The sequence below is a fragment of the Diabrotica virgifera genome, chromosome 2 (genome assembly GCF_917563875.1).
Source record: "Diabrotica virgifera virgifera chromosome 2, PGI_DIABVI_V3a".
NCBI lineage: Eukaryota > Metazoa > Arthropoda > Insecta > Coleoptera > Chrysomelidae > Diabrotica > Diabrotica virgifera.
The window spans coordinates 143153225-143175708 of record NC_065444.1 but is presented as its reverse complement, the minus strand read 5'-3'; the positions used below and the strand labels follow the sequence as shown (position 1 = coordinate 143175708).

The window sequence follows — 22484 nt, the reverse complement described above, 5'->3', positions numbered from 1 at the left end:
GGAACCCTTTTTTCTTTTATGAATCTTGTAAACTATTTAAGCATAGTTTGTTTGTCCTTTTCGGTCCATCGGTGCCTTGCAATCGCTAAAAAAAGTTAATACATAAAAAAATAATACATAAAAATTAATACAAAAAATATGCCCTAAATTAGTTATATAATTTGGAAAGCATTTTTAATTTTAACAAAAACAGGTAATTGTCCATTTACAAATAAAATTATAATATTAGAGTTTTTTGCGAATAAATGTTTTTTAAATCCTATTAGGTAATAAATATATTATTAAATTAAAACAATTGTATTACGAGTAGTAGAGTAATAGTTATCTAAAGAAATTACCATTTGAAGTGCTTTCGGTTTTTTCAGTAGTTGGTACCTCCTTTCTTTTTGTAACTAAAAAAATAAAATAATACATGCATTTTTTCGATATACTCTTATTAAAACTTCTTTACCTTTATTATTTTGCATTGGATGCGTCATTTCATCGGTATATGACTTTCTTTTACCCTTCGACGAAACTTTTTCTGCAAATTAATAATAATTATTATTTATTTGTTACTTTTAAGTAGAAAACTGCTTTTAAGAGTTAGGAGCTACTCATCTTTTTTTTATTTATAACATTTATTGTAATGATTTTTTAAGACTTCGTTTATAATAATCTTTTACCTACCATTTTTATTAGCTTGTTCAATCTTTTCGTGAGTTACATCGCTAAAATTACTTTTAGGACTCCAAGAATGAGTAGGCTCTGTTAATTTTAAAAAATGGAATATTAAACTTTTAGGCAATTACCAATGCGAGTACACTAATCCTACCTTTTTCATTTATTTCATTTACTTTTGTTTCTATGTTTTCAATTTCCAAGTAGTCATTTTCTTCTATATTGATATCGTCTAAGCTCTTTCCTTTGTAAATATTAACATCACCTTTATTTAAAGCGATCATTAGTTTGGCTATTTTTGCAGTCTGGTATAGATCTTGAGGAAGTCTAAAAAAATATTACAACTATTAATTATGCTAATATAATAATAAACCATTTTAACAAGATTGGCTTACCTATATCATTCTGGGTTTTCTTTGTATGACCCATAAAAGTGGCTAATTGTTCCATGTCAGTATTATTAATGTCCATAATCTGTAAAATTGTTGCAGTCTGTTTTCGAAATTTGGTAGAAGTTAGAGAGTTGGGATCCTTTGCCCCACAGTTTTTTGCAAATTGTTTAATTACACTTATTCCATGAAACCAACCTTTCGACGAATTGGGATTTGCAAATATGTATTTATTATCTTCTGGAATTAAGTTTATTTTTTCCCTTATTTTAATCATCAGCTCAATTTTCTCGTTTAAAAAAGGAGAAATTAAAATAGCTACAGGTTTGCTACCTTTTCCACCTGTAATAATTCTTCTAAAGTTTCTACACAATAGTTTTTCTGAAGCAGTTAAACTTTCAGCAATTTCTTTTTGAACACTGGGGTCCGCAAATGATCTTTTGTAAGTAGAAATTTCAAGGTATTGAATCTCACCGATGCGTTTTCTATTTAGTATTAAAAGAAGGGCCATTATTCCTTTTGCTAAGGTTTTATATAAAGGAAGTAAATTATTTTTGTCATTTTGTTTCCCCTCCTTTTCTAAAAGTTTGTTTAATTTTTTGGAACTGTCTTCAACCTGATTTTTGACAAAATTATTAAACTTAATTACGTCACTTGTCACCGGCAGTATTTGGGGTTTTTCCCATTGCCGTTCTTTCATTGTTTTAAGGGCCAATGAAGAAATTTCATTGGCCCAACTGGTCTCTAATAATGTTTTTAAATCTCGAATGCTTTTTTTCCTCATTAGGGTTTTTAAAGGTGAAGAATGGGGATTTTTTTAAAATCATTCGATTAATTATATCGCATACTTGTTTTAAAGTGGTACCCATATGAAGTGCTAATGAAGAAGATTTAAAGCTTTTATCGGCATTGCTAAATCCCGAAATTACTTTTGTGGCTGTAACTAAATCGTCAAATAATTCCGGTTTCATAGCATCAATTTTTTCGATCTATTTTCCATAGGTACCTAATATTTATCCTTGCGCCTAAAATCACTATTTTACGTCCGCCCTTACTATTCACAAGAATTAAAATAACAACTAACAACCGCTGAAACAAAACTGTTAAATTCGATGTGAAATATAAAAACCGGGGAAGTACCTAAAAAATTTGGCAAACAATACGAGACCCAGCGTTGTGGCAACATCGCTGGGTCTCATATTGTTTGCTGAGTGTGCCATGTATAACTGGCGGGACTCGCATGTCCTTTTGACTTGTAAGTGGGACTCGCACGGTATGCTTTGTATAGATTTTTTAAACTAAAAGATTTTTCTTACCCCTCTCTGGGGCCCATAAAAGTTCATATCATATTGTTTATTTTTCTATAATAAAAATCTAATTATACACTTTGGTTATGGTGGGTCTCGGGTGGTCTGCTGGATATATCGGGACTCGCATGGTGCGTTGCTCGCGTATATATATATATATATATATATATATATATATATATATATATATATATATATTTATATATATATATATATATATATATATATATATATATATATATATATATATATGCTTTCTGTTGTTTTTCGGGTTTGACTCCGCGTTGAATAATTTTGGTTTTGATAAAAACCATTATTTTGACGACGTTTCGGCAAGATCTCACTTGCCATTGTCAAGTCAGGTAGTTCCGCTTCTCTTCCGCTTCTAGAGAAGCGGAACTACCTGACTTGACAATGGCAAGTGAGATCTTGCCGAAACGTCGTCAAAATAATGGTTTTTATCAAAACCAAAATTATTCAACGCGGAGTCAAACCCGGAAAACAACAGAAAGCACATATAGCTCCCGCGGAAACTTCAAGTGTAACATATATATATATATATATATATATATATATATATATATATATATATATATATATATATATATATATATATATTATGAAATATTATATATTGAAAATTTGGTAGTAACGTTTGTTGAGTTTTGGTTGTTTATAACCGATTATTTTGTCCTTGTAAGATGTATAATTTGTATGTTTGGATGTATATGCTTTTTGTGTGAGTCAGTGAGAGAAGATTTTTGTTGTAGAGTTTTTTTGTTTTTGAATGCCTTGTTAGCAAATCAACAACGTTCATTCTTTTTCAATAAAGAAATTTTGAGAAAGGACTTGAAGCCTGGCCGGCGATTAGAATTCTCAGTTTTTAATTGAAAATCGTAGTTTTTCGATCCTTTGGTGGGATGTGCTCTGAATTCTTCTGTTGAGGTTTCCGTTTGTGTGCTGGAAATTTGGGGAACAATAAGAATTTTTGGGAAAACCCTCAAATATTAATTTAATGTATTAATGGCCAGGCTAAGAGTTGTTTAATGGACCCTTTTGCATGTTAAAGGTAAGCTGAAGTCATTTTTGTTCAGTTTATTGGTTCTTAGTTTTAAGAAGTTAGTTCAGTTATTTTTATTGTTTTTTTTTCTTTTGCTAGGGTGTTCCGGTAGTACAGTAAATGTATGTGTTTTTCGATCCTGGGGCTTCGAAGAAGTGGCAATAGATTATTTAGTAGATTAGAAATAATACATTTGGCAGATTTATTTAGAAGTTCTATATTTGTCGTTTAACCATTTGACATTCTGACAAAATTTAAGGAAGATTGCAGTGTGTTTATCCAGGCAAATGATTTGTTATTGAAGGAAAAAAGGACGGTAACAGATTTTATTTTATTTTATGGGAGAAGACAAGAATAAACAAGGGACAATTTAGGTTGGATTAAATGGGTTTAAAAAGGGGACTAAAATAAAAAGAGTTTATATTTATGTGAAGGAAACAGCTGGTTCTGGTTTATTTTTTTGTTAAATTAATTACCTAATTTTGTTCTTATAAACTGTTGAAATCAAAATTAATATTTGTATGTAAAAAAAGGATTTAAATTTATGTTGACATTACATTCTCTATAGTTATCTAGTGTTTTATTTGAACTGTCATGTCTCATGCTCTCTAAATCTAACCAACTAATTAAAAATAATAATTCCCACTGAGAAATAGCTGTGGTACATTTTTGGCAGCCAACTTAATGGGCTTTTCAACCACCCGAGAATTTTATTTTTGTTTAGATAGTTCAAGTAAGACATCGGTTACGTAGAGTTACAGAAGTTTAAAATTAATAATCAAAAGTTAAATGTACTCTTATTTAAAGTGAGGTAGAGGTTTTCTTGTCATATTTTTTTGTGTGTATTTTAATTTATCTAAAAGAAAATGTCGTTTAAACTTGATTTTGACCGTTTGGTCAAAGACGAACTTAAAGTTGAGTTGCAAATGAGAGGTATTGTTTTGACTAATTGTAAGAGTTAAAGAGTACTTTGCGTAGTTGCCTTGTTTTAGAAAAATCTGGCAAAATCCCTAACTTTGATTTACCCCCTGATATTCCTGCTGAGTTGACAAGTTGTGAAAATAAATTAAAAGAGATTCAGGATATTGTTAATGTTTTTACAGGTACTGCAAACCAAGTAAGAAGAATTGAGACTAAGTTTGCACATCTTTCTGGTAGATTAAACCGTATTCACAGTACAGACACTGATGAAATGTCAAAGCGTTCTGCATTGTTAAAGAAATTGATGGATTTGATAGGTGAATATACTACTAAGTCTAATGTTTTGAAAACTAGTAATGTTGTTTCTGTAGAGATGCCTACTGATCCTAATTTTTATCATCATATTGATTTATCAGGTCTTAATTTAAATGATCCTAATGGTAATTCTACCACTACTCGAAATATTTCTGCACCGAATGTGAGTAACCAAACAAATCAAACTTCGAATTCAACAGTTAATCCCATTGTTTCCTTGTCATCTAATAATTTTCCTTCAGAACCTGTATATAAGTGGGAAATTAAGTATTCTGGTAAACAGCAAAATTATTCTGTATTTCTTGAAGAAGTTGAGGAGTATTGTAGGTCACGTAATGTAAATAAAATTCAGTTATTTTCTTGTGCTAGAGATTTATTTACTGGTAATGCTCTAGGTTTTTATAAATTGTATAGGAACTATGCTAGCAACTGGGATAGTTTAGTGAGCTTAATGAAGGAAGAATTTACCCTTTCTGCAGATGAGATCTGGCAGGATATTCTTCATACTACTCAGAAATCTAACGAATCTATTGGCATGTTTGTTGCCAAGATGACCGGTAAGTTCGAACAAATGCCAGCACCAGTTCCGGACAGTTTAAAAATGCAGGTGTTACTTAAAAACATTTTACCTTTTTATCAGGAAAGATTAACTTTAGTCGAAGTAAAGAGTCCTTTTGATTTAATTGACTTGTGTCGAAAAATTGAGCCAACTCGAATTAATATTGAGTCGTTTAAGCCTTCTTCTAGTAGTAGAGCGAATTCTTCTCGTCATCACGTTGTACAAGAAGTAGAGACGTTTGTACCTAAATTCTGGCGCTGTAACGAGTATGGTCACGTGGTTAAGGATTGTAAGAGGCCAAAACGTGTGTTTAGATGCTTTGGTTGTAACAAGGAAGGTTTTACTAAAAATACTTGTCCTCAATGTAATTCACAGAATCGTAGCAATAATTCTATGACTGGAAACAATTCTGGAAATAATTCGGGAAACGAGCACCGGAGATAGTGGACGACCGGGCTATCTCGAATCGGAACAGACAGTTAACGGTCGATAAGGAAGAAGGTAGTAATAATTTTTATTCATTTAAGTTAGTTTTAGATTATATTTTAGCACAGAGTAATGAAAGTGAATGTCTTTATGTAGAAGTTGATATCTTAGGTAAGACAGTGTGGCAGATTGACAGTTAGCCTACGACCACATATGTGTTGACCGGCTGGGGAAAGAAGAGGAGACGGATTGACGGACGTCTGTCAGAAGATTTTAGAAACTTAGAATACAACTGTCATAATTTTTTCTTACTTATTTTATTAGGTAGTTTGTTGTAAATAAACCAATAAAATAGTTTAAAGTGTGCCCCGACTACTTTGCATCCCGCAAACCGGCCACATTGGTGACCACGAGAAAAAGACTGTAAGTACAAGGATTTAAAGACGACATTATGACAGATAACGACCAAACAATGCCAAACGATAATGCTACACCATACGAAGGCAATGATCACCCAATAATTGCACGGGTAGGCATAAAAGCTCCAGAGTTTTGGCGCAATGAACCAGAACTATGGTTTCTTCGGCTGGAGGCGCAGTTCCGACAAGCCAAAATAACATCTGACAACTGCAAATTCGATCATACTGTTGCTAGTTTAAACAGTGACATACTAATAGAAGTGGCGGATATTGTAAAGAATCCAACTGCTGGCAATGCCTATACACAACTGAAAGCTCGCCTTCTCGAAAGGTATAGCATTAGCTCAGATGACAGGATCCACAGATTAATGGAGCTCACTCTGGGTGACTTAAAACCCACTCAACTACTCCACAGAATGCAAGCTCTGGCCACGGATAGCATTAGTACACAAGTTCTAAAAAATTATTGGTTGGACCGCCTACCACCTTCGGTTCGAAGTGTTATATCTGTTCTTGATGGAGATCTAGAAGAGCTTGCTAAGAAAGCCGATAAGTACCTCCGATGTTCGTTCCAATTTTCCAGTCATGGCTGTTACCGAAAGCCCTATCTTAGACAAAGCAGTGGCTGCATTGAATGACCAAGTGAGCGCTTTATCCAACAGATTAGCTGTAGCTGAAGAACGGCAACAGATTCAAATGGTCAAGAGTGCCAAGTCATCATCTGACGAGCAGTGTTACTACCATCGAAGATTTGGTGCACAAGCAAAGAAATGTAGACCACCCTGCAGTTTTACAAAAAACGACGAAAGGGCGCAGTAATGGCGGCAACTGCAGCCCCTCACATACCACGCCGCCTCTTCATTACCGATAGTGTTCTCCAACTTCAGTTCCTTATTGATACAGGGGCAGACCTGAGTGTGCTTCCACGTAAAATCTGCACTGCGACTCGGCCCAGCACTGTATGCCTATATTCTGCCACCGGATCGTGCATCCAAACGTATGGGCAGAGACAACTTTCATTAAACCTTGGTCTAGACCAACCTGTAACATGGACTTTTGTAGTCGCAGATGTCACCACACCCATACTAGGAGCCGATTTTCTTACACATTATGGCATTAGTGTTGACATGAGAAACAAACGACTAGTAAGCTCAAATATGTCAAGCAGTATTACCTGTGTGTCTCGTCGTGTTAAAGTACCAGAAGTAGGCCTATCCACTGCCCATCCTTACGATCGTCCGGCAGCCACTATACCAGAGGATACTGAAAGGGTCCAGCACTATATTGAGACTCGAGGTACACCAGTATTTTCTAAACTACGAAGACTTCCACCAGATCGTTTTCAAGCTGCACGAGCAGAATTCAATGAGCTGATGCAGGCAGGCATTATCCGACCATCAAAGTCATCTTGGGCTAGTCCGCTTCACTTGGTTAAGAAGTCCAATGGACGATGGCGAGCCTGTGGAGATTTTCGCCGTCTAAATGCCATGACCAAACCAGATCGCTACCCAATACCGCACATCCAGGATTTTGCTAACCAGCTACATGGAAAGAGAATTTTCTCTTGTATTGATTTGGTACGTGCTTTTTACCAAATTCCAGTCCACCCGAAGGATGTACAAAAGACGGCTGTAATAACCCCCTTTGGACTTTACGAGTTTCTCCGAATGCCATTCGGTTTGCGAAATGCTGCCCAGACGTTCCAGAGGTACCTCGATCACCTTTTTCGAGAATGCCCATATGTGTATGTATACATCGACGATATTTTGGTTGCCTCGGAGACTGATACCGAGCATGAGAAACACCTGGCATCAGTACTTCGGATTCTGGAAGCAAATGGACTTCAAATCAATAAGGATAAATCAAAATTCCGTGAAAGTGAAGTAAACTTCCTGGGTGCCACGGTCTCCCCAACTGGCGTTCGTCCATTGCCGGCTAAAGTAGGCGCAATTCGCAACTTTCCACAACCTACGACCTATCGACAGCTACGAAGGTTTATGGGTATGCTCAATTTCTACAGACGTTGGTTACCAAATGCTGCGAATGAACTAATGCCATTAACCGACTTACTGTCTCAGCAAAAGAAAAAGAAGCAAGAACTGACATTAACACCAGCAGCTGCAGCAGCTTTCTCCAAAGTCAAAGAACTCTTGGCCGCGTCGACTGAATTGGTTTTCCCAGCACCGAATGCCCAATTGAACATGTCAGTTGATGCCTCAGATGTTGCCATCGGCGGTGTTTTGCAACAGCTTATAGGTGAACATCTACAACCCATCGCTTTCTTCTCTAGAAAGCTTTCTAAGACGGAGCGAAACTATAGCACTTATGACCGAGAGCTGCTGGCCATATTCAGTGGCATACATCACTTCCGCCATTTTCTTGAGGGCATGCCGTTTACCATTTATACTGACCACAAGCCTTTAACGTTTGCCTTCCAACAGCGACATGAGCGGCAGTCCCCACGACAGATACGCCAACTAGAATTTATTGGACAATTCTCGACCGACATTCGACATATTCAGGGTTCAGCCAATATCGTTGCCGATTGTCTCTCACGACCCGAAGTAGACGCTGTCACAACACCCATTACGATTGACTATAACCGGCTATCCGAAGCTCAGACTACAGATGAGACTCTCCAACAAACTCTGAACGATCCTGCTAGCTCCTTACAACTTCAGCGAATAGTTCTACCAGATAGCCAACGACCTATTTATTGTTCAGTCCAAGATGGTCGTATACGAGTTTATGTGCCAGCTGTGTTCCAGAGAGACGTTTTCCTGAAGTTCCACACGCAGTCCCACCCAGGACATGCTGCTACATTACGAATGATTGCCGAACGCTTTGTGTGGCATAACATGAATCGCCAAGTCAAGCAGTGGTCACGGGAGTGCATCCAATGTCAAGGTGCCAAAATTGGACGTCACACTGTTACACCTGTGACACCTATAGGAATGCCAGACGATCGATTCGCACACATACATGTCGACATTGTGGGCCCACTTCCAACAAATCAGAACTTTCGATACCTGCTCACAATCATCGATCGTTTCACAAGATGGCCCGAGGCCATACCTATCTCGGAAATTACAGCCGAAGTTGTTGCGCAGAAGCTCCTTGAGGGATGGATATCTCGGTTTGGTGTGCCAGCAACCATAACAACGGATCGAGGTAGGCAATTTGAGAGCCACTTATTTCGCCAGCTCAATAGATTGCTAGGTGTACAACATATTAAAACCACTGCCTACCACCCACAGTCAAATGGATGTATTGAACGTTTCCACCGAACCCTTAAGGCTGCTCTCATCGCCGCGGACACAGTATCGTGGGTTGACGCCCTCCCTCTGGTCATGCTAAGCCTTCGAAACACTTTCAAACAGGACATTGCGTGTACAGCCTCCGAGTTAGTGTATGGTAAACCAATATGTCTCCCTGGACAGCTGCTTGTCCCTAGTGCTGCTACACCCGACGAGCATAGTTTTGTCCAACGACTACGTCAGACCATGGGAGCATTGCGGCCTATACCGACGAGCAACCACTCAGTCCGCACTGCCTTTGTCCATCCGGATCTGCAGACTACGAGTCATGTGTTTGTGCGGACTGATAAAGTAAAGCCTCCGCTTACACCTCACTATACCGGCCCGTTCAGAGTGTTGGAACGAAGTGACAAGTTTCTAACTGTAGATGTCAAAAATGTTCCTCAGAGAATTTCCATGGACCGACTCAAGCCAGCATATATTCCAGCGGCCCAACAGGTGCAGGAAGAACATGTATATGCCAACCGTCTGATGAGTAACACGGTCAACATTGCCGTTCGAAACCAGTAGGTTCTTCACTGGAGGGGAGCCCTGTGGCAGATTGACAGTTAGCCTACGACCACATATGTGTTGACCGGCTGGGGAAAGAAGAGGAGACGGATTGACGGACGTCTGTCAGAAGATTTTAGAAACTTAGAATACAACTGTCATAATTTTTTCTTACTTATTTTATTAGGTAGTTTGTTGTAAATAAACCAATAAAATAGTTTAAAGTGTGCCCCGACTACTTTGCATCCCGCAAACCGGCCACAACAGTATTCGGTTTATTGGATTGTGGAGCCAATAAAATTTTTGTAAATATACCTACATGGGAGATTCTACGTAGTTTAGGTGTACATTTAAAAACTGTTCCTGATGGGTCTTGCAGAGTTGCAGATGGTAGTCAGAGTCCTTTATTAGGTGTAGCTTCGGTGCCTATAAAACTTCGTGACGTTGTTAAGGTAATTGATGTTTTCGTTTGGCCACAGTGTAGACACTCTTTAGTACTAGGTGTAGATTTTTGGGTGCGAATGGGTATTGTACCAGATTTACGAAAAGGAGAGTGGTTTTTCTCTTCGGAAGTTATGAGTGTTCCAGTGGTTAATTCGATACAATCGGAATCTGAACTTCTACCAGAGCAACGCAAACAGCTTAACGAACCCGTTGATTCTTATTTCTCTAGTATCGATCCAGACAAATTAACTTGTACTAATGTAGTTAAACACAAAATTGTAGTTAGTCAACAAGAACCAATCAAGCAGAGGTTTTATCCGGTATCACCAATTAAGCAGGATATGATCAACAAGGAGCTGAACAAAATGCTGAAGCTTGGTGTTGTCGAACAGTCACACAGCGGATATTCTTCACCAGTGTTGTTGGTACGTAAAAAGAATGGAGAATGGCGTTTTTGCGTTGATTTTAGGGAAGTAAATCGTGTTACTAAGCGTGATGCTTATCCTTTACCCTATATAAATAGCATTTTAAGCAAGTTAGGTGGAGCTAGATATTTGTCAACAATGGACATTAAGAGTGCCTATTGGCAGGTGGGTCTTACTGAAGAGAGCAAGCAGTAACACGGCATTTACTGTGCCAGGGCGTGGACTTTTCCAGTATTGTCGTATGCCTTTCGGATTGCACAACGCTCCAGCTACGTTTCAAAGGTTAGTAGATAATTTATTAGGTCCTGAACTCTCTGAGTATATTTTTGTGTACGTAGATGATATATGTCTTGCTACGTCAACTTACGATAAACATGTCGAAGTTTTGACAGAAATCTTTGCCAGACTGAAAAAAGCCAATTTGACCCTTAATAATGAAAAATGTTCTTTTTGTGTGTCAGAACTTAAATACTTGGGGTATGTTGTTAACTCTAATGGTCTGTCTGTAGATCCGGCAAAAGTAGAGGCCATTGTGAATCTTCCACGACCTACCAATGTCACTGAAGTCAGAAGAGTTCTTGGAGTTATTGGATGGTATCGTAAGTTTGTAAATAGTTATTCAGATCTTATTTCACCTTTGTGTAGATTGTTACAAAAGAATAAAAAAATCCGTTTGGGACAAAGCTTATGAGGAAGCTTTTCAGAGTATTAAAGACGCTCTTGTCTTAGCACCTATTTTGTCTAGTCCTAATTTTGACAAACCTTTTTACGTACAAACTGATGCGTCAGCGTATGGTCTTGGAACTGTCCTTACTCAAAAGTATGATGAAACTGAACATGTAATTTGTTATTTGTCTAGAACTCTAAATAGAGCCGAGAGGAACTATAGCAGTGTTGAGCGTGAATGCCTCTGTGTTTTGTGGGCGTGTGAAACTTTACGAGCTTATTTAGATGGCTATAAGTTCTATGTAATCACTGATTGCTACTCGTTGTTATGGTTGGACAATTTGAAGGACCCTCAAGGACGACTTGGTAGATGGGCCTTACGTCTGCAACAGTTTGACTATGAAGTACTGCATCGCAAAGGTAAGGATCACATAGTTCCTGACACCCTTTCGCGAGCTTTAGAACTACCTGTTTATAGTGTACATATGATAAATTCTGTAGAAATAAGTAATGTTCAAGCAATAAACCCCGAATGTGACGAATATGATTTTTCTTCTACCAGTGATAAATGGTATAAGAAAATGTGTAATAATGTAAATAAAAATCCTTTAAAATTTGTCAGATGGAGACTTGCAAATAATAAGTTGTATAAATATATTGATCAAGATTTTCCGAGTTTAAGATATGATTGTGAATATTGGAAACTTGTAGTTCCAAAAGATTTTCGAGATAAGATACTTCAGAGGTGTCATGATTCTTGTGTTTCAGGTCATTTAGGCATTTACAAAACGTTTCATCGTGTATCTCGCCTTTTCTATTGGCCTTTTATGAAAATGGACATTACCAAATATATAAGGAAATGTGAGGTTTGTTTAAGGACAAAGCCTGAACAGAAAAGCCCTGCAGGATATATGGGACAGGCTGTCGAACCAACAAAGCCTTGGAAGATCATCAGTATGGATTTATTTGGACCATTGCCCAGAAGTTCAGCTGGTAATACTTGGATTTTGATAGTTACTGATAAGTTCAGTAAATTTCCTCTTTTATTCCCTCTGAGAAAGGCAACTGCCAGTTCTATAAGTAAAATTTTAAAAGAAAATGTATTTCTTTTGTTTGGTGTTCCCAGAGTCTTAAAATGTGATAATGGAAGTCAGTTCAAAGGTAATATTTTAAGATCTTTTTGTCAAGAGTTTGGAATCAGATTTCTTTTTACTCCAAATTTTACCCCTCATCCTAACCCTACTGAACGAATCAATCGTATCATGAAAACCATGTTGATGGCTTATGTTAAAGATAATCATAGGTTGTGGGATGTTAATTTACCTGAACTAGGTTGTGCTATTAGAACTGCCAAACATGAGGTGACAGGTCAAACACAATATTTCATTAATTTTAGTTGTGAGATGATGACTCATGGAAGTGAATATCATCTAAAAATAGGGAATGAAGAAAATAAACAACCTGTTTATGATCGTTCTAAAAATATGAATAAGTTGAGAGACTGGGTTAAGAAGCGGATTGATAAAGCTTCAGATAACACCAGAGAGAGATATAATTTAAGAGGAAGAGATGTTCATTTTAAGGAAAATGATTTAGTTTGGAAAAAGAACTATGTTCTTTCTGACAAAGCTTATTATTTTACATCTAAGTTTGCTAATAGATTTATTGGACCTTTTAGAGTAAAGCGTAAGGTTGGTTATTGTACATATGAATTAGTAAATGATAATGGTAAGTCTATTGGTCACTGGCATGTGAAAGATTTGAAACCTCACCCACCGAACTCTGATAGCCACGTTGAATCGGATTCTGATGTAGATAGTGTAACATAGTATGTATTTGTAACAAGTTTCTTTGGGATTAAATTCAAAGAAACTTAATTTTCTTTCCGGAAGGAAAGGTGGAGTTATTACGGTTGAAAATTTGATAGAAACGTTTGTTGAGTTTTGGTTGTTTATAACCGATTATTTTGTCCTTGTGGGACAAAAGGTAAAGGTAAGCTGAAGTCATTTTTGTTCAGTTTATTGGTTCTCAGTTTTAAGAAGTTAGTTCAGTTATTTTTATTGTTTTTTTTTTCTTTTGCTAGGGTGTTCCGGTAGTACAGTAAATGTATGTGTTTTTCGATCCTGGGGCTTTGAAGAAGTGGCAATAGATTATTTATTAGATTAGAAATAATACATTTGGCAGATTTATTTAGAAGTTCTATATTTGTCGTTTAACCATTTGATATTCTGACAAAATTTAAGGAAGATTGCAGTGTGTTTATCCAGGCAAATGATTTGTTATTGAAGGAAAAAAGGACGGTAACAGATTTTATTTTATTTTATGGGAGAAGACAAGAATAAACAAGGGACAATTTAGGTTGGATTAAATGGGTTTAAAAAGGGGACTAAAATAAAAAGACTTTATATTTATGTGAAGGAAACAGCTGGTTCTGGTTTATTTTTTTGTTAAATTAATTACCTAATTTTGTTCTTATAAACTGTTGAAATCAAAATTAATATTTGTATGTAAAAAAGGGATTTAAATTTATGTTGACATTACATTCTCTATAGTTATCTAGTGTTTTATTTGAACTGTCATGTCTCATGCTCTCTAAATCTAACCAACTAATTAAAAATAATAATTCCGACTGAGAAATAGCTGTGATATATATATATATATATATATATATATATATATATATATATATATATATATATATATATATATATATATAATAGTTGTTTTCCTGGTTTGACTCCGCATTGAATAATTTTGGTTTTGAGAAAAACCATTATTTTGACGAAGTTTTGGCAAGATCTCACTTGGCATTGTCAAGTCAGGTTAGGGTTTTTGGTTAAATAATTTTTGTTAAATATTTAACACTGACAGAAAGATCTCAACTATTCTACCAACACCAAAAACCAAAATATCGTTAGAAAATCAAGGAGTATACGAGATTCCGTGTGGGGATTGTGGAAAGCCGTACATTGGACAGACCAACCGAAGAATCCATGTAAGACGAGAAGAACACCGCAATGCCATAGAAAGGGGAGAAACCACGTCATCCCTTAAACAACATGTTAAACCTGAACCAAACAACGATGTTAGCTAACATAGAAATAAAAATAAAACGTGAAATCAGAGAATCGATGGTAACCGAAAGCAATCACAACGGTCTAAACCAAAGAGATGATGCTCAACGGCTTCCTTCAACCTGGAAAACGGTACTGAAGAAAAAGACCAAAATAAATCAAGCAGCGACATCTATATAAATCAGCAGGATCAGCTATATAAATTATGGTATCGTGAATAAAAATTCAGTCTACTTCAAGCAGCAGCGAGAAGCGGAACTACCTGACGTGACAATGGCAAGTGCGATCTTGCCGAAACGTCGTCAAATGTATGTATATAATATATATATATATATATATATATATATATATATATATATATATATATATATATATATATATATATATATATATATATATATATATATATATATATATATATATATATATATATATATATATATATATATATGTTGTTAAGATATGTAAAATTTGAATTAATATGGTTTCGATCTTAATATTTTAGAAAAGTTAAAACATATAATAAAAATATACCAAAATTCATTTCGAAGAAATGAAAGTCAATTATCTTTGGATGGCCGTAGGTAAACAAAATTTAAATAGGGATTAAGTATTTTCTTTGTACAGTTAGTATGATAAGGAAGTGGTTATGTGTTTGGACAATGAGACCGGGTTTCCCAAATGGACTTTTGCGGCGAGGGAACAATTGTATTTAGAAATTTAAATGAATGTAATCTCCTTAAAAACCGATTGGCATGTAATTAGTTTTAGGAAATTTCTAATGGTAGGAAAAGTTGGTGTTGAATCTGACATTGACAATTTGGAATTTAATTCTTTGGAATCGTTGTCAGTGGACTTTCAGAATTTTTTTTTGCATAATTTAATTTTACGGTAGAATAATTTTTTCAACGTTACTGTTTAGTGCTGGCCTTTAAACGAATGTGATTCTAGACGATAGTTGTTAAATGATCGTCAAGTCGAATAGTGGTGATCTCTGAGAGTCTCCTGAAGTAGTAAGGCAGATAAATGAATAGCTGTGAGTTTGTTGAAATAAGTGTCCTGACGGAGGCTCATCACGTAAAGCATTGTAAGTTATATTGTTCTACTTATATTCCAAGAGTCACCGTTGCATGCCGGAACGAGAAATAGATTCAGTTTATTGAGAGGAGAAAAGGCTAGCATTGTTTTTTGAAAGATACGTGCATCTGTAGGGGGTCATTGATGACAATAGGCTTGCAATAGTTTGTTGCGAGATTGCTGACTACATAGGGGGCTGCTAAGAGTAAATTGTAGGCGACCAGAGACAAGAATTTGGACAACTCATCATCCGAGAGACAGTTTTATTTTTTTTTGTAGAATTATTCATAACGCAAATTTCAATAAGTACTTTAGATAGTGGTAGGAGTATTTCAATAATCAGAATAGGAGATATTATTTTTAGAGGATATTTTGAGGGTGAATTTATTTCAATAGATGTTTTTTGTACCATATATGTGTTTTATTCCGTTAGTCTTTGACCTTATTTATCATATGTAAAGCAAAGGAGATATTGAAGCACGAGAATATAAAACCCTGAGATTAGAGCATTAAATAGTGTGATTAAATCATAAGTGCATCATTAAAATTAAATTTAATTAATTAATTAATTATCTAATCAATTGCTTTGAGCACACCGATCTTTGAATATCACATTAACTGGCGCCCAACGTGGGGCTTAAAAAATATCGCAGCTTTGCATTTGATGGTAGGGAAAGAGATAAGGAATAACTACAGGTGATCCAGAGATAATTTGACAATTTTTCCAGGTGTAAAAATATTTTTGATTTATGGATTGATCGTAGGTAGTTGATATTTACTGCTATTGAATTATTTAATAATTTTACCAATCGTACATTTGATATTTATTTTGAAATTTACTGATTGCATATTTGATATTTGTGGCGAAAATTTATTAAATTTGGGGAGAAATATTTGTCGTGTTCTGCAACTTATAGAGTGTTGTAAAATTTCACATTTGGCGGGGACAAAGAAAACAGTAACAAAAAGAAACAACATGTCGACCACAAGGAGGCAAAGCAAAATGCAAGAAAGCAGAGAGAATAACAGAGAAGAGGAAAAAATTGTTGAAGAAGGATTGGGTAATGAAGGAGATACAACGATTATGGAGAGAAAAGAACAGGAATTAACAGGAATAGAGAAACTATTGCAACTGATGCAACTCCAATCACAACAAATGGATAGAAATCAACAGGAAACAAAAAGGACAATGCAAGAAAATCAACAGGAATCAAAACGAGCCATGGAAGAAACACAACAAAAAATAGAGAAAAATCAACAGGAAGCAAAACGAGCCATGGAAATAACACAACAAAAAATGGAAGAAACACAAAGAGAAATATCACAGAGAATAGAACAGAAATTGGAAGAGAATGATGGCAAATTGGAAAAGCGTTTGGAAAAATATGAAAATGAAGTGAAAGCCTGTTTAGAAAAAGTTAGAGAAGAAACAGAAAGGAAACTGAAGATGCAACGAGAAGAAATAGAAACTAAAATGAAGGATATTAAGACTGTGCAGAAGATGGAATTAGAACAGTTAGAAAGCAAATTTGAAAATGCAATACAAGAAGACAGGCGAGAAATAGAAGAAAAATTTAAGCAAAACGAAAAACAAATTGCGGAACTCAAGAATCAACAGAATTGTGGAGAAAGAAGGGAAATGATTATCCTTGGTACAAGCGACGCGAAAATACAATTTGGAGGGGATATTAGAAAAACACACCCAGTACCATTTGTTAAAAATTTGAAAACCAAATTGCAACATATTAGATATTTTGACGACTGCAAAGAAACAATTAGAAACCATCTGAAAGAAGGAGCAGCGTTATGGTATGAAAGTAAAGAAGATGAGTTTGAAAATTGGACAGATTTCGAAAATAAATTTCTCAACTATTTCTGGGGGAAAGTTAAACAGAGGGAAATCAACCAAGAGCTACAGAATGGAAGATATCACGAGAAAATGGGAATATCGGAAGAAAGATATGCTTTGCAGATATATAACAATTCCAAATATCTAGACTACAAATACTCTACCGAACAACTGGTAGAAATGATAAGCAGACATTTCGAAGAAACGCTGGAGGACCACGTGATTTTGAGAAACTATCAAGATATTGATAGTTTGTGCCAATTCCTTCAAGGGAAGCAAAAAGAAGAGAAATGCGAAACAGAAGACAACATGAACAATATAATGGACCGGCAAGAAGGTATCAATCAAATTATGACCAGAGAAACCGACATGCCCAATCAACAAACGAAGATAGGCCGAGAGAATACCAAAATTACAATAGACAACAAAATTATGATAACAGGAATCACGCAAAAAATAGAACATATGAAAATCACAACAGAAACAGAGATGCACAAAATCCTCCGACTAGGAATACGAACGAACAAAGGGACGGTAGAAACAATCAGAATTTCCAACGACAAAATAGAAGGGAGATGAATCATGTAACAATAGAAAACGAGGAAGAAGATGTATGCAATGAATCCAGACAGGATTTTCAATAAAGCATCCACTGAACAAACATAAACAACTCTCCGGTATATTTTGTCATCCGAGAGAGTTTATACAGTTGGCGGGAAATGAAAGACAAAGTTCTAATTCAAATTTAATATTCTTAGATGCATTTATAAAACATAAAGCGATTAAAATTTTGATTGATTCTGGATCGGAGATATCGTTAATCAATAAGAAACTAGTAAAAGAATTAAATTTGGACAGATTTGTGTATAAAATTCCTAGGGTTGCTTTAGTGGGTGCAAACAACAAAAAATTGACGACAGTAAATGAAGGTTTGGGAGTGCGGATCAGAGTGGGAGACAAATACTATATTATGCAATGTGTGGTGATCGAAGATTTAAACCATGATATGATAGCGGGAATTGATGAATTGAGTGAAAAACATATCACCATAAATTTTTCGGAGAATAAACTGGAAATCAGAGCAGAACCAGACAACATAGAAGAAGAAATGGAAATAGATAGGAAAATAATTGTTGAAAAGATAAATGAACAGGAAAAACATAAAGAAATCAATATGACTGTAGAGGAAAAACCGAAAGTACAAAAAAAAATCAACCAGAAAAAAAAAAGAAGGAAGAAAAAGAAGAAGAGTTCAAAAAGAAAGAAGGAAAACAAGGTGGATACAAGAGAAAGACAGGAAATCGAAGGTACGGAAGAATTGTCGGCAATCGACGATAAAACAGAAAGGAAGCAGGAAGAAAAGGAAGTTCTCATAAGAGAAATGAAAGCAGTAGAAACATGGTGCTCGGGATACCAAATGGAAATTGAAGATAAAAAAAAACAGAAGAAGAAATAAAGGATGAGGACAGAGAAGAAATGGCAATAATGGACGAGAATCCAGAATTTTATGAAGAAATATTATGGACAGTGAATACATGCGAACAAAATGAGGATGAAAGAAAATTAAAATGTGGAGAAAACATGGAAAAGGAAGTAGAGAAGATTCTAGAAAATTATGGAGATTTGATTAATGAAGAAAGCCGAGTGGCTAAAAATTGTGAACATTCTTTTAAAGTTAAAAACTTAGAAAATTTTAAATCCAAGACATATCCAATCCCGTATAAATACAGGCAAAGCGTCGGACAGGAAATTGAAAAAATGATCGAAGACAAGGTGATAGAAAGATGTGACTCTCCATATATCAACCCGATAGTATGCGTTAAAAAATCGAGTGGTGATTTGCGATTATGTTTAGATGCAAGAAACATTAATTCACACACAATCGCGCAATACGAAGCGCCTTTGAACATCGAAGCCATATTTGGACGAATCACAGGGTCACACATTTTTTCCAAAATCGATTTGAAACATAGTTTTTGGTTAATACCTTTGGCAGATAAATGTCGAAATTATACCGCTTTTTCGATCGACGGAGTGGTATACCGATTTAGGGTGGTACCATTTGGCCTACAGAGTGCATGCGCTGCTTTGGTTCGCGCATTGAACACAATCTTAAATAGGCATGGAGAATTTGTTGTACATTACATAGATGATTTATTAATTTTCTCACCAGATATAACAAGCCATCTACGACATATTCACACTGTGCTAGAAGAACTGGATCAAGCGGGATTGAAATTAAATATTAAAAAGTGTCAGTTTTTCCAAAAGGAAATACTGTATTTAGGATTCAAATTAGACACAAAAGGGATTAGTCTTGCAGAAGATAGAATCGAAATTATAAATAACTACGCTAGGCCAACCAATTTAAAAACATTGCGGGGATTTTTGGGAATGGTAAACTATTTCAAAAAACTAATACCAGACATCAGCACAAAAGAAATACCGTTGATAGCATTACTTAAGAAAAATGTTAGGTGGAAATGGGGAACGGAACAAGAAATGGCTTTCAAAAATTTAAAAGGAGCTTTCTCCACAGCTGTAAGAGTACACCACCCAAGATATGATCAACCTTTCATTCTCCGGACCGATGCTTCCATAACAAAATTCGCAGGGGTGTTATCACAGATCCAAGACGATGTAGAGGTGCCAATCTGTTTTGTCTCCCGTGTAACCAAAACATATGAGAGAAAGTACAGCGTTACTGAATTAGAGTTCGCCAGTGTGTTATTTTGTGTAAATAAATTACGGTTTTACCTACTAGGGGCAAAATTCACCATTGAAACAGACCATGCAGCTTTGATACATATAATGAAAAATAGGCTGGTAAATAATAGAATTCATAGGGGCATTCTTTTACTTCAAGAGTATGATTTTGAATTTAAATATATCAAAGGAACTGACAATATCTTGGCTGATGCGTTGACGAGAGATGAACAATTCCGCAAAGAGGACCACAAAACTCTCCACGTTGGCATGAACATAATGAGAGAAGAAGCAGGCTTATTTTCTTTGGCTCAGATCAGGGAAAATCAGGAACAACTGGATGAAAGAGAAAAGCAAAGGGTCGAACAAGAGGATAACTTATATTTTAAGAGGGTCGATGGTAGAGAACTATATGTAATCAAGGAACAGATGGCAAAAGAAGTTTTAGCAAAATTACACTGTGACAACGGACACATTGGAAGCAGGAAGGTGTGGCTTATGTTCAGGGAGAACTACATTTGTCGAAAGGACTATACAATAGCTAAGAGATGACTCGAAATTGCGAGACATGCCAAAAGTGTAAAAGTAAGAATTTCAAAAACGAAAACATCACAAAAAACGTCATAGCTCGGAAGAAACTGGATATTGTCGCCATTGATATGTTGAGCGATTTAATAACAACAACACAGAGGAATAAACACATATTAGTTATGGTGGATGTTTTTTCAAAGTATTTAAAACTGTACCCATGTAGAACCACGAAAGGAGCTGAAATACTTCGGAAGATAGACGATTTTATCGAAACAGTGGGAAGACCAGACAATATTTTGTTGGACAATGCAACATACTTTAGGAACGACCGTTTTAAAGGGGAATTAAGAGAGAGAGGCATAAATACAAAATTTGTAAGCATCCGACATCCACAGAGCAACCCATCAGAGCGTTTTATACAAGAAGTCACAAAATTTCTAAGAATTGCTGCGGAAGAACATCATCGACATTGGGACAGAAAAGTGTTTGAAATAGAGACGTATTTGAACTGTGCACCAAATACGGTTACCAAGGAGACGCCTTTATATGTAATGAAAGGAACAATGCCTACGAGACCGTGGGAAGACACCGCCCCCAGACAATACGAAGAAGTGATCGAGGTGGTTCAACGAAGATTGAGACGAAGTGGAGAGAAATATCTCCAAAGGCAAGAGAGGACCCGAAGAAGAAGGCCGGTTACATTCCAGAAAGGGGATAAAGTTTTAGTGAGGGCACTAAGGGTGTCCAATTTACAAAATGGTATTTGTGCTAAATTGATGCCGGTATTTGAAGGTCCATATAGGGTCAATACGGAAAATGGGGTAAATAGTTATGAATTAGCGCATATAGAGACAGGCAAGATACGGGGTATTTTTAACATTCACGACATTTATAAGTATCATGAGTAGAGTTTGGTAACATAATGGAATAATTTGATCCTAAAAAAAACTTGTGTCATTTAAATAAATAACAGAGTTTTTCGGCAAATCAAATGGCGGGGAGTTGTTAAGATATGTAAAATTTGAATTAATATGGTTTCGATCTTAATATTTTAGAAAAGTTAAAACATATAATAAAAATATACCAAAATTCATTTCGAAGAAATGAAAGTCAATTATCTTTGGATGGCCGTAGGTAAACAAAATTTAAATAGGGATTAAGTATTTTCTTTGTACAGTTAGTATGATAAGGAAGTGGTTATGTGTTTGGACAATGAGACCGGGTTTCCCAAATGGACTTTTGCGGCGAGGGAACAATTGTATTTAGAAATTTAAATGAATGTAATCTCCTTAAAAACCGATTGGCATGTAATTAGTTTTAGGAAATTTCTAATGGTAGGAAAAGTTGGTGTTGAATCTGACATTGACAATTTGGAATTTAATTCTTTGGAATCGTTGTCAGTGGACTTTCAGATTTTTTTTTACATAATTTAATTTTACGGTAGAATAATTTTTTCAACGTTACTGTTTAGTGCTGGCCTTTAAACGAATGTGATTCTAGACGATAGTTGTTAAATGATCGTCAAGTCGAATAGTGGTGATCTCTGAGAGTCTCCTGAAGTAGTAAGGCAGATAAATGAATAGCTGTGAGTTTGTTGAAATAAGTGTCCTGACGGAGGCTCATCACGTAAAGCATTGTAAGTTATATTGTTCTACTTATATTCCAAGAGTCACCGTTGCATGCCGGAACGAGAAATAGATTCAGTTTATTGAGAGGAGAAAAGGCTAGCATTGTTTTTTGAAAGATACGTGCATCTGTAGGGGGTCATTGATGACAATAGGCTTGCAATAGTTTGTTGCGAGATTGCTGACTACATAGGGGGCTGCTAAGAGTAAATTGTAGGCGACCAG

General features: G+C 35.7%; 1 protein-coding gene across 1 annotated transcript in view; it reads left to right on the top strand.

Annotated features, from left to right (window-relative positions):
* Positions 1-22484, top strand: part of LOC114345109 (uncharacterized) — a 495244-nt gene that overhangs the window by 375534 nt on the left and 97226 nt on the right. The window lies entirely within an intron of this gene.